This window comes from Paramisgurnus dabryanus, chromosome 3, assembly GCF_030506205.2.
Source record: "Paramisgurnus dabryanus chromosome 3, PD_genome_1.1, whole genome shotgun sequence".
Lineage (NCBI taxonomy): Eukaryota > Metazoa > Chordata > Actinopteri > Cypriniformes > Cobitidae > Paramisgurnus > Paramisgurnus dabryanus.
Window position 1 is genome coordinate 10,002,001 of NC_133339.1, and position 12,688 is coordinate 10,014,688.

Genomic DNA, 12,688 nt, shown 5'->3' on the forward strand with positions numbered 1-12,688 from the left:
GACGGTTGCTACCTGGATTTGTGGTCACATGGCTACAAATCTGTATGGTAACCTAGATACAGGGGGTGGGTCAACTTACCCACTGGCTCACTTTGCCCCACTCTCCCCAATAATGTTAAGTAAATAATTAAAGGGATAGTTTACCCAAAATAAAACTTGGCTATTTATTTACTTACCATTATTCTTCAGTAGTAGAGCAATACAGAAGTTATTATTATAACCCAAGATTTTCTCACCTCAAGCCGTCCGAGATGCATATGTCCATCATTTTTAAGACTAACACATTTTCAGTTATTTTAGAAAATGTCTTAGATGTTTCAGTTAATCAAATGTTAAGTTACGGGGTCCACGTCCTTCAAGTCCAAAAAAACGTGGTTTTATCCTTCCCCATAGAAATCCTAACGGCTCCAGGATGATGAACAAAGGCCTTTTGGCCGAACTATACATGGATATCAGCTGACGTCACTCACTTGTCTTCCGCCATTTTAAGGACTTGAAGTGGTCGCAAAAGAACTAGAAGCTATGCCTTCAATATGCTGTGAGCATCAAAATCGCTATTTTAACAACACTAAGAAGGCTCAACACAACATGATATTTTGCTCGAAGTATCGCCTATGTCTCTACACGTGAACTCGAGCATTGAGAACATTGTTTGTGAACAGAGAGTTAACTAAAAAGAAGGTTTTGAACAACTGACTTTGGATGATTTGGCGTCCGCTCGCCGCCTTCTTCCCAGTCAAGATGTATCGATCTCCAATTGCGACGTAAGGAGGGAGGATTGTAAAGATTGATATCTCCTAAAGCATAGTTCCATAAAAATGCATGGATAAGTCGTTGTTTTGTCGCAAGTGAAAAACAATATTGACCTTCAGGTTGAAAAAGGAGCCTCATATGATATTCATTCATTCCCCTTCGGAAATCGATTATTTACGTCTGGCAGAGATGACAAGCGGACACCATAACAGCCAAAGTCAGTTGTACAAAACCTTTATTTTTAGTAAACTCTATGTACACAAACAATGTTCTCAATGCTCGCGTTCATGTGTAGAGATCCAGGTGATACTTCGAGCAAAGTTTCATGTTGTGTCGCGCCTTCTTATGTTGTAAAATAGTGGTAGTTCGGTAGCAGCGGACAGCGGCTGGAAGAACGCATCAGGGATCGAGAAGGCATCACACCCTAACCAAGATATATTTTTTTAAAGTAGCGTTTATTTTCATGACAGTCGAGATGCGACATGTTGTCTTTCGTAGCCCTTTACTGTATCCGTAAGAATCATAGACAGTAAAAGATAAGAAATCCGTAAATCGTAGCAAGGTAGCCAATGCTTGTCAATAACCTACTGGTACTCGGTAGGTCCTAAAGATGGCGGCATGATGTAAAAGGTCACGTGACTGAAATCCATCTATCCCTTTAACACTAATAATGTAGTAAATAACGTTCAATATCCAGCAAAAATCGACTGCTTTGCTTCACACGACGTCCATATGTCACCAGGACACATGAGATTACTTTTGTATTGGATTTATCTGCTTTTTGCGCTTTCAAAGTGGCGGATCGGTTGACTTCCATTTACTGTAATTTGTACTAACTCTGGTGTTATTCACCATTTTTGAGGTTTGGGAGCAACCAGGCCTAGATTTGAATTGTGGGTGGGCTAAATTTATGACTTAAATTTCAATATTACACATGTAGACTGGTCTGAACACTTGGGTGTATGCCATTGTTATATGACTTACCATTTTTCATAAATGTTAAAAAACAGCATTTTTGTGTGTGGGGGGGAGGTAAAATACACTTGATTTAGGAATACATAATATACACCAATGCACAATGTTTTTTTCTCTCTTAGATTAACTACCTGGGTCTGATTGGTGGTGTTGATGTAAGAGACACCGTATGGAGAGTGTTAAAAGCCACTTTCTCAACCACTGTGGCACGTGGCATGAATTGGAGAGGAGTAAATGGCAAGGTGTGTTTCCAGTGCCTGGTCCTGAAAGAAGTTGTCATTGGTGAGAATAAATTTTTATTTGTATACAGTAGCACTTCATGCACCATTTCATAATTCGCCTTTATAATTCAATATAATTTTTGACTGAAAAAAATAGAACAAAGAGGATTGTGACAATATATCATTATATCTCCTTCAGTTTGTTAAATTTAATTAATATTGTATTAATCCCACTTAAATTATCAAAGGAAATAATTTACCCATCCACTCACTCAACATTCGGTGAACAGGCGCTATGGCAGCTGTCACAGGAGGCAATTGATGATTTTTGGAGACAGAAAGACTATATATCATCTCGAAAATCACCAAAATGGAATTAACTATGCATGGGAGGGTTATATTAATAATTTTATTGTTGAGAAAGTCGATGAAAAGCTTCAGTTCCACACAAAAATTGACAGGTGATAGTGTAACATGCTATCAACATGCTATTACAAATAACATTTTTATCTCAGTTATTTACAGATACGTTAATGAAGCTTAGTGACATGATGTACAACGCAGCTAGAAGCTAAAGTTAACATTTTCTAATGTTAGCCTAATGTAACGTTAGAGATGTTAAAGGACAAGTTCGGTATTTTAGACTTAAAGCCCTGTTTTCAGATTGTTTATGGTGAAATAGAATGGTTTTGACTGAAATTTCGACATTTGCGGCTGCCCTGAGAATTTTCGCGCGTTTGTGTTTCATCTCACACCTCTACAATGGGTTTAATGGTGCACTGGAACAATCCTTCCTAAAATGCATTAAACTTTCGTTTACAAAGACGTGAAACTCACCGAGTGGTCAGGGGTGTTCACTGGTATGCTCACACAAAAATCGCTCCAAAAGACGCATTCCAACAGGTTTTGTCGTAGTTTTTACCAACTCCATTGACTTGTATTAGATGTCCTGTGAGGTACGGTATTACTCCGCGCCGGGAACTTTGTTTCTATTCTTGCAATTGGCAATGGCGGATTAGCGCCACCACCTGGGCTGGAGTGTCTATTATTCAAGCTCTCAGCGGAAGAATGTACGGGTGTGAGGCGTTTGGAAAAATAGGTCCACAAGTTAACAACGAATGCTAAAACAGCTGTTGGAAAGCATCTTTTGCAGCGATTTTTGTGTGAGCATATCAGTGAACACCCCTGACCACTCGGTGAGTTTCACGTCTTTGTAAACGAAAGTTTAATGCATTTTAGGAATTATTGTTCCAGTGCACCATTAAACCCATTGTAGAGGTGTGAGATGAAACACAAACAAGCGAAAATTCTCAGGGCAGCCGCAAATGTCGAAATTTCAGTCAATTTCACCATAAACAATCTGAAAACAGGGCTTTAAGTCTAAAATACCGAACTTGTCCTTTAACCCTTATGTGTTGTTGGGGCCATTTTTTGTAATTTTTTTAGTCGTAATTTGGCCACAACTTTCTCTGTGTTTCAGCAAATTAAATGATATTTGGTGACAAATCTTATATTAACACATATTTTAAGAAATTTTTTGAAATTTTTCACAAACGTAAAAATATACCGTCAGTGTCGGCGCCACGAGCGGGCCCTAGGGGGCATGGCCCGGCCACTTGAGTCACTGTGCCCCCTTACTTCTCAAAATAATAATGAACTTAATAATTTTAAAAATGTGCTGCAAATAAATTTGGTTACACAACGGATACTGATTAAAATTAGGAGTATAATTAATAAAATAAAATTATTAAAATACTAACCCACAATGCAATGCTAACATAGTCAGCCAGTTACATACACGCAGCCACTACATTTGAACAACACAAATTCTTAAAGCTATTCCCAGTGTTTTGTCTGCACTGAAAGTTAATGTCACGTTCGGGGTCTCAATCGCCATGCGTGAGAACTCATTCTCTACCTAAATAATGTACACTTGTAGGCTAAGTCTCGGCATTTGAGCAAGACGAAGAAATTTTAAAAGGTCCCTCTTAAAAAGTTTTTATAAGTCCTCTCGTTGCCTGCAACTCTTCTAAAGGTAAAATGCATAGTTCGTTCTGGTGTTAGATATGTCAGTGACATTGTTTTCTTTTGCTGTTATTTGGTTATGTACTGGTCTTTATGATTTGCGTGAGTTTTTCAGTCTTGCACTTTAGCGTCATGATAAGTTATGGTTTTACTATAATGAGGGATTTATTTGTGACAGCAAATTGGCCGGCTGTAATAATCCCGCTTATTTCAAGGCTAGTTGCTATACGAATAAATATATAGACATAACATTTAGATTTTATGTCCTTTATTAGCTTATTTTTAAGAAATACAAACCTTCTGGGAAAACGTACGTTTCATAATGGGTGAAAGCCAGACGCGTTAAAACCAAGTTAAAAGTCAAAAGACGAACATTCGGCTTAATAAATGTAAATACAATCTCATATACGTTATTAATTATGAATATTTATTCTGTATAATTTGAAGGTGTTAAACTCCCTGTTAACGTGACTCGCACGCAGCACCTGGGTGAGGCTGTGTTTCAGGCGGTTGTTCAAGGAATAAAATACCTTTGAATGTTGCGACTAGCCAATCAGTACCAAGCATTTTACAGTGCCATGTAGTAATAATAATAATAATAATAATAATAATAATAAAAAACTAATAATAATAATAAAATAATAAGATGAACGAGGTGCCCCCCCAGTGAAACAGGAGGCCCCCTCATTCTGTATTCTCTTGCGCCGACCCTGTATACCGTGGGCAAATTTACTACCCTTACGTGTTGTTAAAGGCCAAAAATGGTCACTAAATTAAACTGCTGTAAAAATGTATCGGATTATTTTTTTTTCAAATTTTTTGTATAAATCTGTTAATCAACCTCAGTACTGATCAAAGCTACCAAATGTTTACAAAAATTCCTTGATTTTACCATATTTTCCAGACTATAAGTCGCTCCGGAGTATAAGTCGTATCAGTCAAAAAATGCACCATGAAGAGGAAAAAAACACATATAAGTCGAACTGGACTATAAATCACATTTTTTTAGAAAATTATTATTCTTTTGGGGGACATTTTGTTTAAGTCTTTCTCCATTGTCTTTAAGTTAATGTTTCAGTTAAGTTTTTTTTTAAGGGGTAGGCTACAGGAGCAACATATAGTGCCCTCTCGTAGCTCTATGTTTTCCTTTGGTTCACGTTAGTCAGTATGAATTAATTTTGACATATAAGTCGCACCTGACAATAAGTCGCAGGACCAACCAAACTATGAAAAAAGTGCGACTTATAATCCGGAAAATACGGTAACTCTTTCATTGCCAAGTTTATAAGTGGTGTCGCTGATTTGGGGGAAAAAAACACACAACATGACCGATTTTCAATATAAAAAGTAATTGTGGACTGGATTTTCATTTACCTTTTTCACAGTCTTGAGCATGTCAAAGATTGGTAAAAACATTGGCTTTAATGCATTTTTAGTTTTTGTGCAGCATCAGATTTTTTCTCCCTCATTTATTGTTTGTGGCCATTTTTTTTCCCCATTGACTTCCATTATAACAACATTTTTTGATTGCAGAGCCATGACCCCTTATTACCATGCATTTTTGATTCTTTGTGGTTTTACCTTTTGCAAAGAGGTAATATTTGTCATTTGTACTGTTGATCACCATGTGGCACCATAAACCCTTTAGTAGGCCTGTGCAAAAAAAAACAGAGCTTAAATTCTGGCTTGTACAATGTACAAGGTTAATGGTGGCACATGGTGTTCAACAGAAAAAATTTAAAATTGTACCTCTTAGCAAAAGGAAAGGCCACAAAGAATGCATGATAATAAGGTGTCATGACTCTGCAATCAAAAAAACATTGTTATAATGGAAGTCAATGGGGCAAAAGTGGGCACAAACTATAAATGAGGGAGAAAAACTAAAATCAGGCTTTGATGCATTTTTAGTTTTTGTGCAGCATCAATGTTTTTACTAATCTTTGGCATGCCCAAGAATGTGAAAAAGGTAAAAAAAATCCACAATCACTTATCAGTTCACAATCACTTTTTATATTGAAAATCAGTGATTTTGTGTTTTTTTATGCTCAAATCAGTGGCATCACTTTAAATTAGTGGCCATTTTTGGCCGCTAACAACACGAAAGGGTAGTGAATTGGAACAAGGCACAAGGGTTAAAGATAACGTTCAAATACATTGTTGACTTAGCTTGTAACCGATGTAAACATCCTTGTTTCATTTATCCACGTTTAGTTGATGTTGTGGTTTACCGCATAATTTAATCCTGAGCAAACACTTATTTTGGTTGAGATGTGGCTTGGGAAAGGGTAAATAATACGGGTAAAAAATACACAATGTCGCCCAGCAGAAAAAACATTTAAAAATGAATGAAAACTAACCAACTGCAATGCATTTCAATGGACGTGAAAACAGAGAATGTCTGAGTGTATTGGGTTAGCTAGCACACTGTGATTGGCTCATCGCGTTTGGGGGCATGGTTTAGCCATAGGTCAAGTTTGATTCTGTCATAGTTATGCAGCTTTAGTTTCCAGGTTATATTGCAGCTAACATTGTCTAAATTCCTCTTCACTGCAGGTGCAGTCAGGCAGAATCCACAAACACGGGCGTCTACCCAAAAGGAGATCGAACTAACAATTATAAAATGGCTGCATCTGGCTGGAGACCGTGATGGTGGGAGGAGGGAGCGAATGAAACGCCCCTTGGCCACTCAAGTACAATTACAAGAATAAATTTGTTTCTGTAATATAAATTACAGATAACATGATATACAAGTTCATTGTATGATAATAATAAAAACATATTTGTTACATATTTGTAGTTGTTTGGTTTATTTGGGGAAACAGATGGCTTTTACATAAGAATAATATTATAATAATGATATTTATTTTGTGTGTAATACCATTTGATTTGTTTTAAAAAGTATATTTGAAATAAATTAGGTGTGGTATAAATATGGTTAAATTCTGGCAGAATTCTGTCTTTTGGTCTGTCGGCCACATTTGGGCCACATAAAGACCGTCAGTTTTTTACTAAAGTCAGCCATACAATAATTACATGCAAGGACCACATGTTGGCCACATAATTGTTTATTATATGGCTCACTGCTGGTAAAAGTATGATTGAGATTTGGTTCTGATGTGAATAAAAAGAAGTGGGCCAGATATGGGCCGGGGAACACTTTCTTAAGTGGGCCACAGGCCAGCTGTTTATGTGGGCCAGGTCTTTCCCAAAGGAAATTTGCTGACTGGGGGGAGTGTTTTATAAATGTAGTGGAGTAAAAGTCACTTCTGGTGTACAGATTAGACCCCGATATAACATGTGTTAAATAAATTAGTGTAAATACATTAGTATAAATGTATTAATTTATACTAATGTATAAATAGCACAGTGGCCACAGTGTAAATCAAGCATATACTTACAGTACTGAATATTTGGGAGTTGAAGATGGTGGACCTTTCTCCATTTCAGACTAAAATAGAAAATTTAGAACCAATCATTAATCTGAGTTAAAACCTCAAGTAAAAAATTCAAAATCAAACTAAATTGACAAAAATCACTTACCATATCTGGGCCTTTGGTTATACAGCCAACACAGATAAATCTTCAGAGAGCTGTAAGGTGGTAGCAGAAGAATTCTAGTCTTCTATGATAGAGACTAAAATGGCCGCGGAGGACAGAGTGCAAAAACTTGTCCTGTCATCTATAAAGTATCCGTCACAGACTAGTGTTCCTGGATTTTCTGAGAGGTTCACATCACGTAAGATTAGACCAATGAGAATGCTTGAATAAGGCGTGTTTCATTATGTGTTTAGGTAGGACATCATGGATGACGTATACATTCAAGTACATCACAACGATATATCTATAATTTTTGTCTTTAAGTCTTTTTGTTGTGATATTAGATGTAACCCGTGATGATTTACAATGCAAATGTTTTTCAACAGACACAGACATTGAACAAAGACGTGAATGAAAAGGATAATACGACAAAGGATAATACATTCACAAAACATACTGTACTGCAGTAATATGGATTTATAATGACATGAAGGTACTGTAAGTAGATGATTGTGAGTACATTTCATTTTTCAGTTAAATTGTTCTTTTAAGAGTCCAGTTCATATGCTTGTGTATTTTACTGTAGGTGCCTGCTTGAATGTGTACTGAGGAACCAAGCAACAGACAACAGTAGTTTAAAAGTTGGTATCTTGTTGGGTTCTTATTTATTCTAGACCAATAAAATTGATTCAGACTGTGAATTCTAAGAATGCTGCTCATTTCATATATTTTATATGCAAGAGGCTTACATGCTTTAATTTTTCAAAAACTATATTAAAGTCGTTATCCTGTAAGTTTTTTTGCATTGACATTGTGCTGTGAGATAAAATAAATTTTCTCAACAGACACGCACACTTTTAAACTGATAACAATATAATGATAGACATATTTTAATCAAACAAATTATCAGGTTGTGAAACTTTCACCATCCTGTCTTTGTGTTCCCCAGTCTGAGTCTTTTATTTTGAAGTTCTGCATTGTCACACGTGTTTGTAGTTCTTTGTAGTTTATTTGTCCTTATCTGATTGTTCAACCCTATCTCACGGCGAATTCGTAATAATTCAAACGATTTAACCAAGTGGCTAAATCGTATGAAACCATACGAGCTGGCTCGTACGAAATCGTACGATTAGTTCATCGCATTTAACACAGCCCTGTGTTGCAGGGATTTCGTGCTAATTAATACGAATAGATTAAATCGTACTATACCATATGATTTTGTTCATCGCACTCAAGAAGCGTGACCCGTAGCCAGAAAAAAACTCTGGGTGTGCATCTGAAAATCTGCGTGTGTCACAGGCAAGATAAGCAGAAACGCTGGGGAATTCAGGTGCTGTAAATCCGGTGGACAGGACTCATCTCGTTATAGATCAAGATAATTTATAAAGATCTTTAAACGAAGGATTGGAGTATCAGATAGTTGACATGGTAAGCAAGTTAGTTAATATTTTAATTTAAAAAAGGAAAAACGAAATAAAACGAATAGAATACATTATTGTTGTTGCGGTGTGTCACGTGACAATCATGACCCGTCGCCATGGACACAAGGGGTCAGATAAAATATTTTTAACTTACGCGTGAAAGGGTTGATTTTAAATATATATATATATTCTAAGTAAACAACAACAGCCCAAGTTTAGTACAAAAAAATATTGAAACTATAAATAAATATTCTGCATCAATTTTAGGTGTGCTACTGTGGGTGGCTCCCGCACACCCGTGGCTACGCCCCTGCCGTGACCCAAATCTCGTTCGCACATCATCGCGATATGTATCATCTGTTTACAAACGTCGCCACTCGGTGAGTATACTAAAAGTGTCTGTTTGTTCGATATTAAATTCATTATATGTTCTTTATTAATCCAGATCGGCTTCTAAATGTTATCTGAATTGTATTGGTCATCTATATTACATTCTTTCTTTTTGTTCAAAATAAGTTCAACACATAATCAAGCAGTGGGTGATTGATTAGCGCGTGATTAAAAGCTAGTCACGTTATCCTCGATCATTTTATTAGGGTTTCGAGCACGAAGTGCTGAAAACCTATTGTATTTGTCTGTTTTATTATTATTATTATTATTAGGGTTTCGAGCACGAAGTGCTGAAAACCTATTGTATTTGTCTGTTTTATTATTATTATTATTAGGGTTTCGAGCACGAAGTGCTGAAAACCTATTGTATTTGTCTGTTTTATTATTATTATTATTAGGGTTTCGAGCACGAAGTGCTGAAAACCTATTGTATTTGTCTGTTTTATTATTAGGGGTTCAAGCCCGAAGGGCTGAAACCCTATTGTATTTGTATGGATTTTTATTCTTTTTATTATTTTTCTTCTGCCGTAAAACGGATCGTGCAGACCAAACCGTAAGGCCTAGAGACTTGAGACTTGGCCAAATGGTAGGACCCAATTTGGGGAGAGGTTGATAGAGTTTCAACCCGATTGGCCTATAGGTGGCGCTATAGCGATAACAAACGCGTTGATGCTCATAACTCCCAAAATTCTTGTCCAAATGTCAAGTGTCTTATATCCCTGGATTCCTTGCGTCAAGACGAACAAAACGTATATCTCCGATTTCATTTCCGTCATGAAAATTTTTTCGCTATTTTCGATTTTGTCGAAAAAAATAAAAACGAACTAGTCCTAGGTTTTTTGTCCGATCGGAACCGTTCCAGTGCTGTAATATTCCTTGGAGTGTGAATATGAAAAGTTATCAAAAAAAAGTTGAACTTTATACTCGTCGTCGTCAAGCCACGCCCAAACGCCCCCAATGGGCGGAGCCTCTTGGACTTCAATGGCTGTAACTTGGGATTGGAAAGAGGTATCGAAACCAAATTTGGTACACATATACAGCGGACTATTCTGGGGTCACGTGCAAAAAATTGCATCGCTTGACCACTAGTTGGCGCTATAACACTACTTCAACTTTGAAGAGCTGTAACTAGAGAAATATGGGACCGATCAACTTGAGATTTGGCACGGGTGCTCTTGGTCTAGGGTACTATCTGTGTGGGAAAGGAATTTCGCGTAGCTCAAAAAACATGGCCGCCATCGGCCAATCAAGAAAAAGCAGCTATTGGGCAGGGTTAACGGAGGCCGATCGAAACGAAACGTGGTGGACCTGTTTGTCTCTTGGCCATGAAGGTCTGTGCAGAGTAAGAAAAAATTCGGCCTCCGGGAGGCGCTATCACGTTTTTTCAATGTTTAAGTGATTGTGTATTATGCAGTGTTTCAGATATCAACAAGATCTTTATATCATTTAATAGAGCTACATTTAATGAACAACTTTTCCTCAAGAAGCACTTGTCTCAGTCGAATCGTTTGTTAGATATTCATAATTTTCTCTTAAACCTACTTTTGCGAACTAGTCCTAGGTTTTTTGACCGATCTGAACCAATCCAGTGCTGGAATATTCCTTAGACACTGAATATCAATAATTATCAAAAAAAAGTTGAACTTTGCACTCGTCGTCGCAACACTACGGTCAAAAGTACGAAGAGGCGGGGCCACAAATACTTAAATTGCTATCATTTATGATAGGAATGAGATATCAACATGAAACTTGGTACACATATGTATAGACCCAAGCTGTGGTCACATGCAAAAAATTGCAGAGATTGTCCATTAGGTGGCGCTATAACTTAAGAACAAATAACCATAACTATAGCATATGTATATGACACATAAATATTTGTCTGACCTACTTGTTATTTTGCACATTACATCTACTTTCAGGTTCTTATAATGGTCTATGAGGATAATTATTTATCTTTGAAAACATGCCACTCAACAGCCAACCAGTATTAACCATGTACGAGTCAAGCCTAATGGTGTGTGATTACAACTAAACTCATGGGACTGTTGGTCTTATGTTTCCAAGTGTCTGTGAGGATTTTTAGTTCATCTTTCTGAAAATCTTTGCATCTAACACAATGTGTGCAAAGTAAACAGTTCTCTAGATCAGTGGTTCTCAACACACCTGCTTCACATAATCAGCACAATAGTAGAGATCTCTATTAACTAAACTGATTGTGTCAGATGAGAGAAACATACAAAATGTGCAGAGCAGTGGTTCTCCAGAAACGGAGTAGAGAACCACTGCTCTATATGTTTATGTTTATATGAAAAAACTATTTTGTGAACTAATACTTGGTTTTTCACTCAACACCACTAAAGCCAATGCAATACAATTTCCTGTAGTCTGTGAGCAAATATGAATGCCAAATTGTTATCACCAATTGTACGTCTTATTCCTTTAGTTGTTTAGCTTTGAATTACAAAAACAACTTTTCAAAACTACTAGAATTTTTTCAGTCAACAACAATAAAATCAGCGCAGTACATTTTTCTGTCCTCTGTGTGTAAAGGTATATCAAATACAAAATGTAATGAATTTGAATACCTGCTTTTGTAAGCATAGATTTCATGTGATGTCACACATTGGTGTAGGTGCCATTTGTACGACTGAATTGCAGCATGTGTGTTTAAAGGAACTCATAAAGATATGGATTAAAGTTTTTCATTATCTCCATTTATTTATATCAGTAGCATTAGGATTCTATTCTACCTTCCATGACATAAACGTGTCCTGACATGATGTATAATACAAAGTTGTTACATTTTTATATGTTATTTTTCAAATATTGCACCAAAAACTTCATGTGATAATGCAATTGGTTATTATTCACATAAATGACCTGCTAGAACCCAACTAAAAAGCAGCACTTTATGAAAGTAACACAGACAAATGCTCACCAGCAAATCTGCTGCAAATCTACTAAATAACATGACATTTGTTATTGACATAATTTGATATTGAAAACATATCTGGATCAGTTATTTATTGGCCCAGCCTAAAATCACATGAAAATAATTGCAGAGCTATACCACTATTTGACAATTTAACATGACAGAGCCTAAAAATGTTTCTATTAAAATATGTAACTTTGCTTTATTGTTTCCAAATCCATAAATTAGTATTCTCTTACAATAACACAATAAAAGGATTATATGAAAAATATATACTCTCTGTGTGAAACACAGACCCTCATTAATATACTTAAGAGCATGCTTATCAGGATTTGAGTTAAAAATGTGTCTACCTTTATTTACTTTTAAATATTCAATACTAATTTTATGTTAAATTAATTGTAAAAGGAAAACAATAATTTTAGCCAACA